The sequence below is a fragment of the Leptinotarsa decemlineata genome, unplaced genomic scaffold, assembly GCF_025532065.1.
Source record: "Leptinotarsa decemlineata unplaced genomic scaffold, Ldec_3_MD MMD2_P_RNA_scaffold_14, whole genome shotgun sequence".
In the NCBI taxonomy this organism is placed as follows: domain Eukaryota; kingdom Metazoa; phylum Arthropoda; class Insecta; order Coleoptera; family Chrysomelidae; genus Leptinotarsa; species Leptinotarsa decemlineata.
The window spans coordinates 7,494,067-7,508,364 of record NW_027412528.1 but is presented as its reverse complement, the minus strand read 5'-3'; the positions used below and the strand labels follow the sequence as shown (position 1 = coordinate 7,508,364).

Genomic DNA, 14,298 nt, shown 5'->3' with positions numbered 1-14,298 from the left:
CAAGAGGGGTTCTGCGTGATACAAGCCGATGAAGATGCAGATACCCTAATTGTGGAAACCGCCTTGGAAATGGCCCACGAAAAGCAAGAACGTGTCATTATAGTTAGAGAGGACACCGACCTGCTTGTTATACTAACTGGGCGAGCTCCTTCATCAGATGTCATTGTCATGAGACCAGGAAAGGGGGTGTTGAACAACACCTTTTATTCTCCCAACCACTTCAGACATGATGATATTATCAAGGAGCATCTCCCCTTTTTTCACGCATTTAGTGGATGCGACACCACATCTTCTTTCTACAGGCAAGGTAAATTGAAATTTGTGAAAGTCATGGCAAAAAATCCTCATTTAGCCACATACGCCTCCGTCTTCTCTGATGAGAATGCGTCTAAAGAGGATGTTATACATGCAGGGAAACAATTCCTGATGTACGTATACTCTTCACAGCATGCGGAAACAATCAACAACGTGAGGTTTTCCCAACTCAAAAACAGCCTCTCCAAACCCGGATTTGACCTGGCATCATTGCCCCCGACAGATGCGGCACTTGAGCACCATTCACTGAGAACATACCACCAAGTTCAGCATTGGTATGGGTACGAGAAACCTGCCACGTTATGGGGGTGGGAACAGAGTGGGCATGGGCTGATCCCAACAACGACCACCAGGGATCCAGCCCCAGCAGACGTGCTTAACAGCCTTTCCTGTAAATGTGTGAAGGGCTGCATGGGAAAATGCAGCTGCCGCAAGCATGGCTTGAAGTGCTCAGTGATATGCCGCAGCTGCAAGGGTCAATCCTGCACTAATGCCCCTGTTGAAATTGAGATTGCATCCGAAGTCGCGCCCTGCTATGATGACGATGAGGCCGATGAGGAAGCAATGGACAAGGAAATGAACGAGATGCCGCCTCTGTTGTCCATTTTCCAGCATCCTTCAACTTCGGCTGACCCGGTGCCATCAACTTCTGCTGATCCCGAGCCGTCAACTTCCGCTGACCCCAAGCCAACCTCGAATACTGGCCCAAGACCTTGTGAGCAAGAAGAACCTGTCCCCTCTGTCTCCAAAAGACGGCGAAAATAATTATTGTACAAATAAATAAACGACGAGCCTTGTATTTATATTCATAATTATTTAATGTATTACATTCACAAGTTGTTTTTCATTTTTTTTTCATTTTTTGTATTACAATACCTAACTCTAATATATACAATGCAGTTCTATGATGTGTAATCTTAAGACAATCATGTTAGTAAATAAAGACTAAGAAAGAAAAATTAACTTTTATTCTTGCTACCTTGGTCCCTTTTCAATGAGCGACTTTTATGATGACGTCAACATGGAATTTTAAATTTCCTACCTACTTCATTAGGTATTTTACGTACTTTCTCGATATAATTCTGGGAAGTGAACTAAGGCATTGGTCGTATTAGATTAATACACATGATTATCAGATTACAGGTAAGTTCTGTTCACAAGCTCTGCTGTGCATTTGGCGAAAAACCGGAAAACCAGTTTTTTGGAGATTGTAGGTAATGAATTTGAAATTTAAGGTGTCCACTCAAATTGAAATTTGATGCTCTACAGCTTTTATTCTATGGTGTTTTTTGGTTGGATTGACCGTTTACATGTTACAGCTGTCTGAAAGTGACATAAGTGGAGTTTTTAGCAAAGTTGGTAAAAATTGCCAATCTTTGACGCACGATTGCGGCTACACCAGTGAACCGATTCGGGTGTTTGAGTAAGTCATTAGACGTAGAATTTAATGCTCTTTAATTTTGTCGAGTATGATTTTTTCTATAGGACGTGTCGTTTACGAGTTATAAGCGATTTTGCGTGTATTTAATGAAAAAAGTGCAAAAATTTCGAGGTTTTTTTGTTCCCAAAAGTTAAGCTCACCACCTGCGATGGTGCAAACTCAGATTACATGTATTTAGGACCATTAGAAGGTATTAAAACCATCTCCAGCTTTCCCCGAATTACGCCGACTAAAAATCCCCTTTTTACTGGCCTATATCAGGAAGAGTGCAAAAATAATTTAAGAAAAACCCTTAATGATATTGGGACTGTATCATCAAATAGAAATAAAGAAAATTCCCAAAAGATAGATAAAGAAAAAATATCTAGTGATGCTCTATTCAACATTAGTTTCGATAATATTTCTCAGTTATATGAAAACCCAGCCACTAATCTGCATCATAAACACGACAATTTCGAAGAAGAAATACACAAGGATCATCTTATTATACAACCACTAGCGGAATTCAGTGATAATATTACCATGGAAAAAAAAGGGTACTTCAAGAAACCCCTCAACACTTGAAGATAAAATTGCTATACAGGATGACTGGCACGACGATAGGAAAATGAAAAATGTAATAAAGGTCACACTCACTGACGATTTTGTTGTTCTACCAGGCATCGATTACTACTTACCAGTTCAAATCGAAAATAGCACAACAGATCAATACAGTTTTAAAATTAATGAAGAATATTTTTTGAAAAATGGACTCATCTGTATTGAACATCCAACATTGTCAAACCAGCCCTATATTCTTGTGCGTTGCTTGAAATATCACCAAATAAAACTTTTCAAAGGGTCCACAATTGGATTATTTTTTGAGAATAATGAAATATCGAATACAGCCCTACTACTCTATACATCAGAATGCGATGAAGAGGTAACCATTAAAGACCACAACTTAGAACATATAGAAGAAGGAGTCTTCAAAACTCAGCTTACGGAATTACTAGAAGAATATCAGGATGTATTTTCGAAATCCACTAGGCACATGGGTCTCACTGATATCACTGAACATCGGAGAGACGTAGGAGATGCAACGCTAATAAAATGTCGTCCTTATAGGGCAAGCCAAAAGGAAAGGAAAATAATAGAGGAGCAAATTTCTGAAATGCTAAAATATAATATAATTATACCTTGCCATTCTCCGTGGGCTAGTCCGGTGGTGTTAGTTCGGAAGAAGGATGGTTCCATTCGTTTCTGCGTCGATTATAGAAAAGTAAACAGTGTAAAAAAAAAACCACATACCCAATTCCCAACATGGATGACATCCTAACATATGTTTCTACCCTAGATATGTTTAGCGGTTATTGGCAAGTGAAAATCGAAGAAAACTCAAAACAATACACAGCATTCACTACACAAGGTCACGGCACTTATGAATTTAATGTTTTAAGTTTCGGCTTATGTAACGCTCCAGGAACTTTCCAGCAACTCGCAGATAGAGTATTTGAAGGGATGAAATGGAGGGACGTCCTTGTCTATCTTGATGATATAATTGTCTTCTCTGATACACTGGAAGCTCATCTGGAAAAATTAAAAAATGTGTTTGAGAGATTACGGAATGCAGGCTTGACCTTGAAACCAAGCAAATGTGTTTACGTAAAAAATAATGTAAAAGTCTTGAGACATATTGTTAGTGATGAAGGAATTTCACCTGACCAGAGCATTCTCGTTTCAATCGAAAAATTTCCTCAACCTAAGAGTGTTATTGGCCTATGTAACTTCTACAGAAAATTTATAAAGGATTTTGCAACTGTAGCCCGTCCTCTACATGAAGTCACAAAAAACAATTAAAATTCAAATGGGGTGAAGAACGACAGAAAGCTTTTGATACGCTCAAAACAAAACTTATAACTGCCCCAGTTCTACAGCATTTTGACCCCAACAAAGAATGCGAATTACGAGTTGATGCGAGTACAGTAGGAATTGGGTCAATTTTATTACAAGAAGGTGCAGACAAACAACAACACCCAGTAGCATATATAAGTAGAAGTCTAACAAAAAATGAAGCAAACTATACCATAACTGAATTAGAAAGACTTGCAGCAATATGGTCATTATCTTATCTGCGTCATTTAATATATGGTAGGCCAGTGAAAATTGTAACCGATCACCACGCTCTCTGCTACATAAAATCACTGAAGGATCCCACAGGAAAACTTGCTAGATGGTCTCTAAAATTATCGGAGCATATATCATAAAAATGGAAGCAAACACATGGATGCAGACTGCTTATCAAGGAATCCTGTCCTTAATAATGAAAACGATAATACGTTCGAAAATATCCCTACTTTTCTGCTACTACCAACAGATATTGCAGAGCAGCAACAACTTGACTCCGAACTTCGAAAAATATTCAACATTATAAAGGACCCTTTGAATACATCTGCCACCATCGGCATGAAAAGACGCGTGGTGTACTATACAAATCCAATCCTAATCCGGAAGGACTAAGAAACCTGCTAGTAATCCCAAAACAATTAGTGACCGAAATTTTAGTTACAAATCACTCTGAACCACTTTCTGGACATTTGGGCAGAGCTAAAACATTACACAGAGTCAAGTCTGGATAGACTTGTACAAAGATGTAGAAAAATTTGTAAAAGGATGCACCGATTGCCAAGCTCGAAAAGGACAAAAGAATAAAAAACCAGCAGGCTTTTTACAGCCAATCCCTGTAGGAACCCCTTTTGAGAAAGTGGGAATAGACCTGTTAGGCCCTTTCCGCAAAAGTAGAAATGGGAATACGATGATTGTGGTAGCCACAGATTACGCAACGAGATGGGCAGAGGCAGAAGCCTTGCCTAATGGAAAAGCAGGTCCAGTTGCGAAATTCATTCTAGAGAAAATAATTACCCGTCATGGTTCACCAAGACACTTATTGAGCGATCGCGGAAAAACCTTAATGTCACAACTTGTACAAGAGTTACTACTCATAATGGGAACCGTCAACCAGTACACAACAGCATACCACCCTAGTTGCAATGGGCTGGTAGAGCGATTTAATGGTAGTTTGGCAAACATGCTATCAATGTACACCAACACCGAACAAACCGACTGGGACGAATACATACCTCATGTCACTTTTGCATACAACACAGCAAGACAAGACACAACTGAATATTCACCTTTCATGTTAATATACGCCAGAGAACCCATTCTTCCAACCGAAGCTAACCTGATGTCAACCTTGAACTCACCAGATGCCCAGCAAATAAGGGAAAGAGCACTTGCTGTACTAAATGAGGCGATTGAAAATATTCGTAAAAGGCAAGGACTAGACAAGGAAAGATACGACGACAAGCATCGTCATTTAGAATTTGACTCCAAAAAAGAAATAGTCCATGTGGGTCGTATTCTCCCCTACTATGACCCATGGACTCCCAAACCAAAAGATAACAAAGAAATAGAGGATTGAGAAATATGAAGAAATGAGTGAATAGTAACTCCTGACACGACATACACTTTGATAGAGCACAAAGCTCCAATCAACTCAATCACAATCCCTCAACCCAATATTTTTACTAAAATCCCCTGTATATATTATATATCTTTTCAACATAAAGCACATACTCTAATCACAGTCAGATCCTCATTCAGAATATGTCACCCATAGAAGATACTATCTGTAAATAAGTATTATGATTAACCATGTACATACAGAATATATATATATATATATATATATATATATATATATATATATATATATATATATATATATATATATATATATATATATATATATATATATATATATATATATATATATATATATATATATATATAGCATATAGTAATTAAATAATCAACCCCCAGGTTCTTCATCCTTGACATAAAGAGAGTCCACAGTTCTCACAATTTAGAGGTTACAGCAGACGCATTTTGGAGACCCCTTCCTCAAACGGTGAGTTAGGAGGCCACAATCCCTCTAGTTCACCAATCCAACTGGCATGAAAAATCATAGATGAAAAATAATATAATCCAGCAGACCGGTACTTGCAAAGGAAAAACTGATCAGACTTCATACAGATGTAGGGCAATTGAACATTTCAATTTACTACAAAAAGCATTTAATATTGAGTTTCAATCACTTTCAAAAAGTTGGAGTCCCATTTACCTCAGAAATTGTTCAGGAAATGACAAACGTCACATTTTAGACAAAAAGTCATTGGATTTCTTAGGAGACGCACTCAATTGGTGTTGTAGCGTTGCTACTGAAAATAAATTAGAAGGTATGATTCTGAACGAAAACACATTGAAAGAAAAAATGTTCAATATTAAAAAAGGATTGACCAAGTCAATAAGAGCTATAAGTGAAAACTCAATCAAATTCAAACAATATGAAAAGTCTGTGGCAATGTCATTCAGAACAACAGAAAAACACATTCATGACCTGGAAGGATTCATAGACAATTTGAAAAATGATATTAACTCAGAAGAAAATGAACAAAATCAAATTCTGAATTCACTGTTGAACAATGAATTCCAAAGTTTAAAAATATTATACAAGTTGGTAGAGCAATAAAAAGGCAAGGCATTCTGGCTTCATGTCGTCAACACCAAATCCCAATAGCAATTTTAGACCCATCCATACTCCTTCATGACCTCAGTTATTTACTGAAAGAGCTGCAGAATTCCAATCAAACATGCAATTCCCTATTTGTGACTGCACATTCACTGATGATAATATCTATATTCATGTCCGTATACCAATCTCACAACAATTTCATTCTTGGGAACTATATCAATTAGTAACCACCCCCTTTGCTTGGCACAACCAAACTTGTAAAATCATTCATGACACAGTATTTTTAGCAGTTTCTAATTTCAAACAATCTATACAATTAAGACAAATATCCGGTACAGGCCTTCAGTACTGTAAACCATTCCACGATAAACTCTGTTATTTACCACGCTTCTCAGCCGATTCCATTAGAGGACCAGCATGTGCAAAACAGTTATTCACAGGAGCAACTGTAGAAGAAATTAACCATCACTGCCCCCTAACTTGCCACAAATCATCAACTACAGTTATTTCAGAAATTGAGGATGAAATCTACATAATCACTCACCCAAAAAAAAACACCCGAATACAATGTCCTAATTCTATAATAAGATTCCCTGACCTAGCATACAATATCCCTGGGACAATAAAAGCACATATTCCCTGTAACTGTAAGTTGTCAATGAATAACGAAGAAATAATTCCAGAAAGGTACCCCTGCATTGAAATATTGCCACAGACAGCCATTATTTCACACATCATTCCTGCTGCCTGGTCTAACCTGAAATCATTCATCATAAACCCTGTTACAAAAACGAACTTGCCAACATTCGGTAATATATCAGAATGCCTGAACACAAATTGGACAGTTAATATTCCTTACATCAATTTAACGTCATCTCAAGAAAGTATGAATGATATCTTGGAAACACTCGAAGAAAAGACAGCCTGGTCTTACTCTGATACTTACGGAATGCATGGACACTCAATTTTTATAATATGGAACTCAATCTTGTCTATTTGTGTAGTATTCATTCTGTTCCGTAACCATCCAAACCTGGCCCTCCTACCAGCACTACCGCGCGCACAAGCCGACAGAGAGAATAGCACTCACCATGATGTATTATTCTCCCTCCTATGTACAGCCTTCCTCATTTTTCTTTCATACCTCTGTTACAAAATCATTGTCAAGTTCTTCTCATCCCACAAAGAACCTAAAACAATAACAGAAAGTCCTGTACCAGCTGAAAGAACAGGAAAACTAGAAGAACAAGGAAATAGATTTGTTCTAGAACTTTCTGAAAACCCATCATCCTTATCAAAAGGAAAAAGTGTGTCATGCACACTGCATAAATTTGAGGATTCTGACTCAAATTAAAATATTCAATTTTAAACATATAAGAATCCAGAATAGTTAGGATATAAACATTAGAGAATAGTAATTGAATGAAATGCAGATATTAATATTAATATTTTTTCAGTTGCAATTAGTTTTTTAAAATACAATTTTACATACAATTAATTAAAGAAAAATAAGCAGTAATTACAGAAGAAAAGAAACATAATAATATTGAATGCATTATTGACACACCCCTTGCCAGAAGAAGTACAAACAATTCAATGTCACCACATAGTTTTATTTTTTTATTTTGTATGGAAAGTAATAGGAAATAGCATCTCAGACTGATGATCTACAAACAGTGAAGTTTGTAATATTATGAGAAATAAAAGAAGCATATAGATATATTGAAAAGGTGAGAATTGATGATTATGTATTGAAGAAGAATCATTTATATAGGTAGACTATACACACAAGATGAAAAGGCAGACTGTGGAGGACACTCCCAAAACTGCATGAAATTTTTCATTTTTGAAAGTGTGTAAAATGTGCTAGATGTTCATGAGAAATGATGATGATAATAATATGAATTTTGTATGAGGCATGAAATGAAATGCGCATACATGAAGTCTTCAGAGGAAAGACAATAGGTACGATGTTGTAGAAAGTACGACACAAAAAGTTGTTTTGAGAAAAGACAAATATGATGTTTCAAGATGTAGAAAGTTACTACGTCATAGTAATTATGAAGAAATGTGAAAGAAAATAAAGAGAATAATAATAATAATATATGCAAAATCTGAGAGATGCAATTTACATGTGGTTTCGAATAAATATTTATCAGATATAATTCAATATTCGTCGTTGGTACTAGCCAAGAAAGTAGTTGTTTTCGATAAATATTTCCAATAGCTGTTTATTTTCATTCCAAAGGAAATCAATTGCTATTGCAATTTTCAATTTCCTATTATTCGGTGAAATGTAATCACATGAGGTGACAATTGAATAGACAGGTGACAAATACTGTAAGGAATCAGTAAAAAATTGTACATAAAGAAATTAATGTTGAAATGGGTGTGTCATAAAGAACCAATGGATTTTGAAAGTATGCTCAAGCATAAATCATAAATCAAAAAGAGCGGTTTCTGCCGAGTCGGCAGCCGACTCGGCTGCCGAAGCGGTGCATCCTTTATGGCAGTTCTATTGAATGAAACAGACGGTGCGTCAACCCGCGGTTCATGATGGCGGTGGCAGCGCGTATCCTGCTGGCCATCATGCACCGCGCGCGGGTTTACGACTGTAGTCGGCACATCAGTACATGTTTGCTTATGGGACTAAACACACGTAAGCGGTTTTGTGGCGGTTTTTGTTATTAACAAGTGACTCGGCGTTGTCAGACCAGTATGGAAACTTTGGACGTTGAGAAATTAATCAATGAGATTCATATTAGACCAGCGATTTGGGATATGCGTTCAGAGGATTATTCCAACGAAATAAAAAAGAAAAGTTCTTGGGAAGAGGTAACCAACGCCTTTGTTGATGAGGGTGCTGCAGTGGAGGAGAAAAGACAAATGGGTAATCACATGAAAACTAAATTTATTTATTAATAAAAAAACATCAGTATTTAATTATACAGGGTGTTTCAGTTTGTTCGTTCATAACTTCAGTAAACGATAGAACATATCAAAATAATAAAAGTATTTTCTATAACATTTTTCTCCAAACGATTCGTTTTCAAGATACAGGGTGTTGAACTTTCAAAAAAATATCAATATTTATTTATTATCTCCCAAATAAGTACAGATTTTTTATTTAAATTTTGTACACTTTAGTCATAATGAAAGACCAATTTTTTGATGTTCCAAAAATTTTCCTTGGAAAAGCAGTGGCGTAGTTATGGGGTTCTGTCTGGATTATATTATGACTAAGTGTACAAAGTTTGAATAAAAAATGTTTATTTGTTTGGGAGATAACGAATAAATAGTAGTACTTTTTTTAAAGTTTAACGCCCTGTATCTTGAAAACGAAGCGTTTTATAGAAAAATGTTATAGAAAAGACTCATATTATTTTAATATGTTCTATCGTTTATGGAAGTTATGAACGAAAAAACTGAAACACCTTGTATTAACTTAATAATAATTTTCATATTTGTGCGTTTTGCCATTCCAGCGGATTAATATTGACAAAATAGTTAGTAAATTTTTCTCTGCAGTTAAGAGCTCTTGGATTTCCTCTGCTCAATGAATCAGTGGCTAAATTTGCCAAGCCATTTGCTGATCTAATGTCATCATCACGGTGTCCATCTCTTAATCTGACCAAATTATGGAGTACGCAGCACGCTTTGATTATATCTTGGGCGAAATCAACAGATACGTTAAGCGGTCTGTGGAAAATTCGCCACTTATTAGCCAGAATACCAAATGTACATTCAATGTATCTTCGAGCTCTTAACAATCTGTAGTTGAAAATTTTTTTTTCAAAAGATAAATTTGATCCACCATAGGGCCTAAGTAAATTTTCTGAGAGTGGAAAGGCTTCATCTCCTATTATTACAAATGGATAATCAATTACATCTCCTTCGATGGAATCTGCTGGAGGAATTTCCAGTGTATAATTTATCATTCTTTCATATAGTGTGGAATTTTTAAAAATTCCAGAGTCACTAGATTTTCCATAGGAGCCAACGTCTACGTATGTAAATAAATAATTGCTATCACACATTGCAAAAAGTACCATTGAAAAATAATTTTTATAGTTGTAGAACATAGAGCCGCTATTAGCAGGTTTTATCATCCTTATATGTTTTCCATCGATGGCTCCTATGCAATGTGGAAGATTTGCATTTTTCTCAAATCCTTCGGCTATTTCGAGCCATTTTTCAGTAGTTAACGACGGAAAAGTTATATGTCTAGCATGTGTCCATATAGCTTCACAAACTTCTTGGGTGATTAAACTTGCTGTGGATTTTTCAATTCTAAAAGCATATTGCAAATCGACAAATGAATTGCCAGTAGCTAGGTACCTGAAATAAAAGGGCACTTATTAAATAAAGCTTTTTTTCAGGCATTTTGCTTCAAAAAAAATGGAAAAACATAAGGGATAGGTACGCCAGAGAACTTAAAGAAAATAAAGGAAAGTCAGGACAAGGACGAAAAATCAAAAGTTCCTATATGTACGCTAACCAATTGGGCTTTTTGTCAGATGTAATTCAACGTCGCCCCACAGATACATCTATGGATGATGGGGCTCCTCTACCACCAAACAGTCAGAGTGAATCTGCGTCAGAAAGTCCTGCTACAATACATGATGACTCTCCTACTCTTCATGTCGCCAAAAAAAGAAAAGGAAACACACTGGAAAAAAAACTTGTGGAGGCCCTTGATAATCATAGTATTCGTCAAAAACAAAAAGCACAAACAGTAAATTCTGAAGAAGACGACGATAAATTATTTTTGTTATCATTAGTGCCATTTATGAAATCCATTCCCCCACACTTTAAATTTGCTGCGAGAATGGACATTATGCAAAGCATAAATAAATATAATCCCATACAGTCACCAGCCTCCTCTGAATTTTCACCACAATTACCGTATAACCAAATTACCACCCAGGCTCCAAGCCACCAATCTGGAATACTACATCAATGGCAATATTTAAATCCACATGCTGGACCTTCCGAACTTCCAGACTTTGACCAAAGTCCTTCACAACAAGAGCCCCAAGCTGGGCCTTCTGGGATTCAGCGGCAGAGTACTGAATCCCCTTTGATGTCGCCTGGAAGCTCGTATTCCCAAGATACGGATATAACCCAATTATTTTAAATGCTATTTTGCTAATAAACATGATAATATAATACTTTTTTAAGAATGAAAATATTTTTTTAGTTTTAATTTATTTATCTTACCTTAAAGTTATAAGAAGCTTTTCTTCTACTAGTATGCTTTCCCTTATGGCAGTATTTCTTTTTGAACATGAATCTTTAATTATTGACAACAATTCTTGGAATGTTCCTCTTGACATTTTGGTAAAATTAAAGAATTTATCTGGATCTCCGTTAAGTTCGTCATACAGTGTGTAAAAAAATCCTCTATTTTTCCTCTCATTTATTATGGGATGTATCCAATATTTGCGTTTCTTTTTTTTTCTTAATTTTGTTATATAATAAGCCTGCAGTTTTTAAAAAAAGCAAATCATCATCACTGTCAGAAGAATTCATACTTTATGCCAACGATGCGAACCACAAAGACACAACTAGGCAACTGCGAAAGATGTCTCGATAAAAACGTGTCGGTCGTAAGCTGCGGTGACGCCTCGTGTGTTTTGAGCCGCTTCTCTGCCGAGTCGGCGCCGACTCGCCAGAAACCGCTCCGTGTGTTTTGTCTCTTAAAGTTGAAAAAGAAAGTTTGTAAGCTATTTGCTATTCATCGTCAAATTGACTTTAATGTATATTATATGTACTCTAACCAATTAGATTAAATTGTCAAATGATTGTTAACTATATAATGCAGTGATTTTTGTTAATTTTTTTGTTATCAAATTTATTAGTAACATAACCTAGCTATAAGAATAAAAATATATCATGAAAGAACTTACTGCCGAATTTCTCTCTTGTTTCATGCAATTGAGGCAACACCACACCCCAAGGCACTTCGAGGCAGTCACTACTCCACTACTCCATCACCACTGTTACGGTTTTCCACTCCAGGACATTCAGCAGATCGTACCACAGACAGCAATTGACCTAGGGAAACATGAAGTGAGTGTCACAGTCACTAGTCGTAAATCTTCTTCTCTATACACAATTGAGAGAATAGGCATGGAACAGATTGACAAATACATTTCACAGAAACCATAAAAACATGTTCTGGTAATACGAGAAAACGTAAAGCACAACGTAATACGTAATTATAGTCCAGTCCAATTCAGTCCACTGTTACGTTGCCAATGTTTCCATCCAGTTGAGTTGTGGTAGCCGAGCAGCCGTCAACCAAAACAAAGTCAGAACCAAGACACGGAACGCTGTGCAGACAGATTGGTGGAGTGACACGAAGACAGACAAAGTTCAGTGCCGGACTATGACAACATTAGTGTGGGAACTCATAGTTGCAGAATCAATTGGACAATATAGTTTTTTCTAACTTTTATAGGACATCTAGTTTGTTATTGATGTTCGTAATCATACTTTAAACCCATTGTTTTTTTTTATTGAAAATATTTTTATTGAGTTGTGAGTTTTCATTTGAATTTCAATTTGTTTTTTTTTTGTTTCTTTTTTGTTTTTCATTACCACCCAAAAAACTGGGGGCCAGCTTTAACGTGGAGGGGAGATGTGTCAAATATAGGAAATAAACATGAAATAATTCAGATTCATTTAAGTAAATATATGAATTGAAAGATATTCCAACCTCACTTCAATATTTCAACACAAGAACACTCAGTATTGAGAATTTCATCTTTTAATATTTCAAGTTCATAGACATCGAAATTGATCCGATCACAGGATATGGAATATAAAACAATCTCCAAATACGCAAACTTGGCACAGATTGCAAGCTGTGCATTTCACCTCAGTACAGTGACCGGATCAAAGTCGCAATGTCCGTATAATTCTTTATAAATATTGAGGGAGGTCAAGATCATTAACAGTCAACAGACAGTATTCAGTATTCATTTGAGTATCGATTAATCATCAGCAATGCAGCACATCTCCTTCTCTTCGATCCTGCTGGGTGGCAGTATAATGTAAGTTTTTCGATTGTTTTAATGTTTTATTTTTATCAACATTTGAGTGTGACTTTATTTTTTTCTGTTTCTTCGCAATAAATATTCAATTAAGTTTCAAATGAGTTCTTTCATTATTTTGGATGAATGAATGAATAGGTGAAACAGCAAATAAAAATCCTCTCGTAAATAGCCAAGCGAGAACTGAGTTGCGACAATATATATAAAGATGAATAGATGAGTACTATTCTGATCATTCAACTTGCGTAGTTTTTATGTCAGTGTAGTGGTTTGACCAATCAACTGACTTGGGTGTCACACCAATAGGTGGTTCCACTTATGTCTCACATGCGTTTAAGCAGTTAATTTTATTAAGTACTTTTCTTGGGTATTCACATTTTGTCTTCAATCGTGAACCGCTTGCCCGGTACTGACGATGCCCAATAGGCTGAAACAATAGGCTGTATACCGATGGCTCTTAAATAGAAATCAATATGGGAATGACCAAAGAGTACTTATCTATTTATTTTTTGATTTTCATGGAATTATTTTCCAGCAGCTTGACTGCATTATTAACCTTTCTAGATTTCATATCATTTCTAGAAACATGTGGATTCGTTTTCCGGTGGCATTTCAGGTTAGCTTCCCAAATTTCTGCTACCGCAGTTGTCGGTTGATTGGTCAAAACCACCAACACTAACATAAAAACTTGGCAAGTTGACTTGGGTGTCACAACAACAGGTGGTTCCACTTATGTTTTGCTTGCGTTTACGCAGCTATTTTTATCAAGTACTTTCTTGGTTTTTTCTCATTTTGTATTCAATCGAGGACCGCCTGCCCGGTACTGACGACGCCCAATAGGCTGAAACAGCTGTATACCGGTGGCTCTTAAATTGAAATCAATATGGAAATGATCAAAGAGTACTTAT

General features: G+C 36.2%; 1 long non-coding RNA gene across 1 annotated transcript; it reads right to left on the bottom strand.

The window, feature by feature from the left end:
- Nucleotides 1-536: 536 nt before the first annotated feature.
- LOC141483252 (uncharacterized) lies at nucleotides 537-13,990 on the bottom strand. The gene is made up of 3 exons (XR_012465983.1): nucleotides 12,242-13,990; nucleotides 7,279-7,522; nucleotides 537-3,325 (listed from the first exon to the last, which is right to left on the bottom strand). It is a non-coding gene; the product is annotated as an uncharacterized lncRNA (long non-coding RNA).
- Between the last annotated feature and the right edge of the window lie 308 nt (nucleotides 13,991-14,298).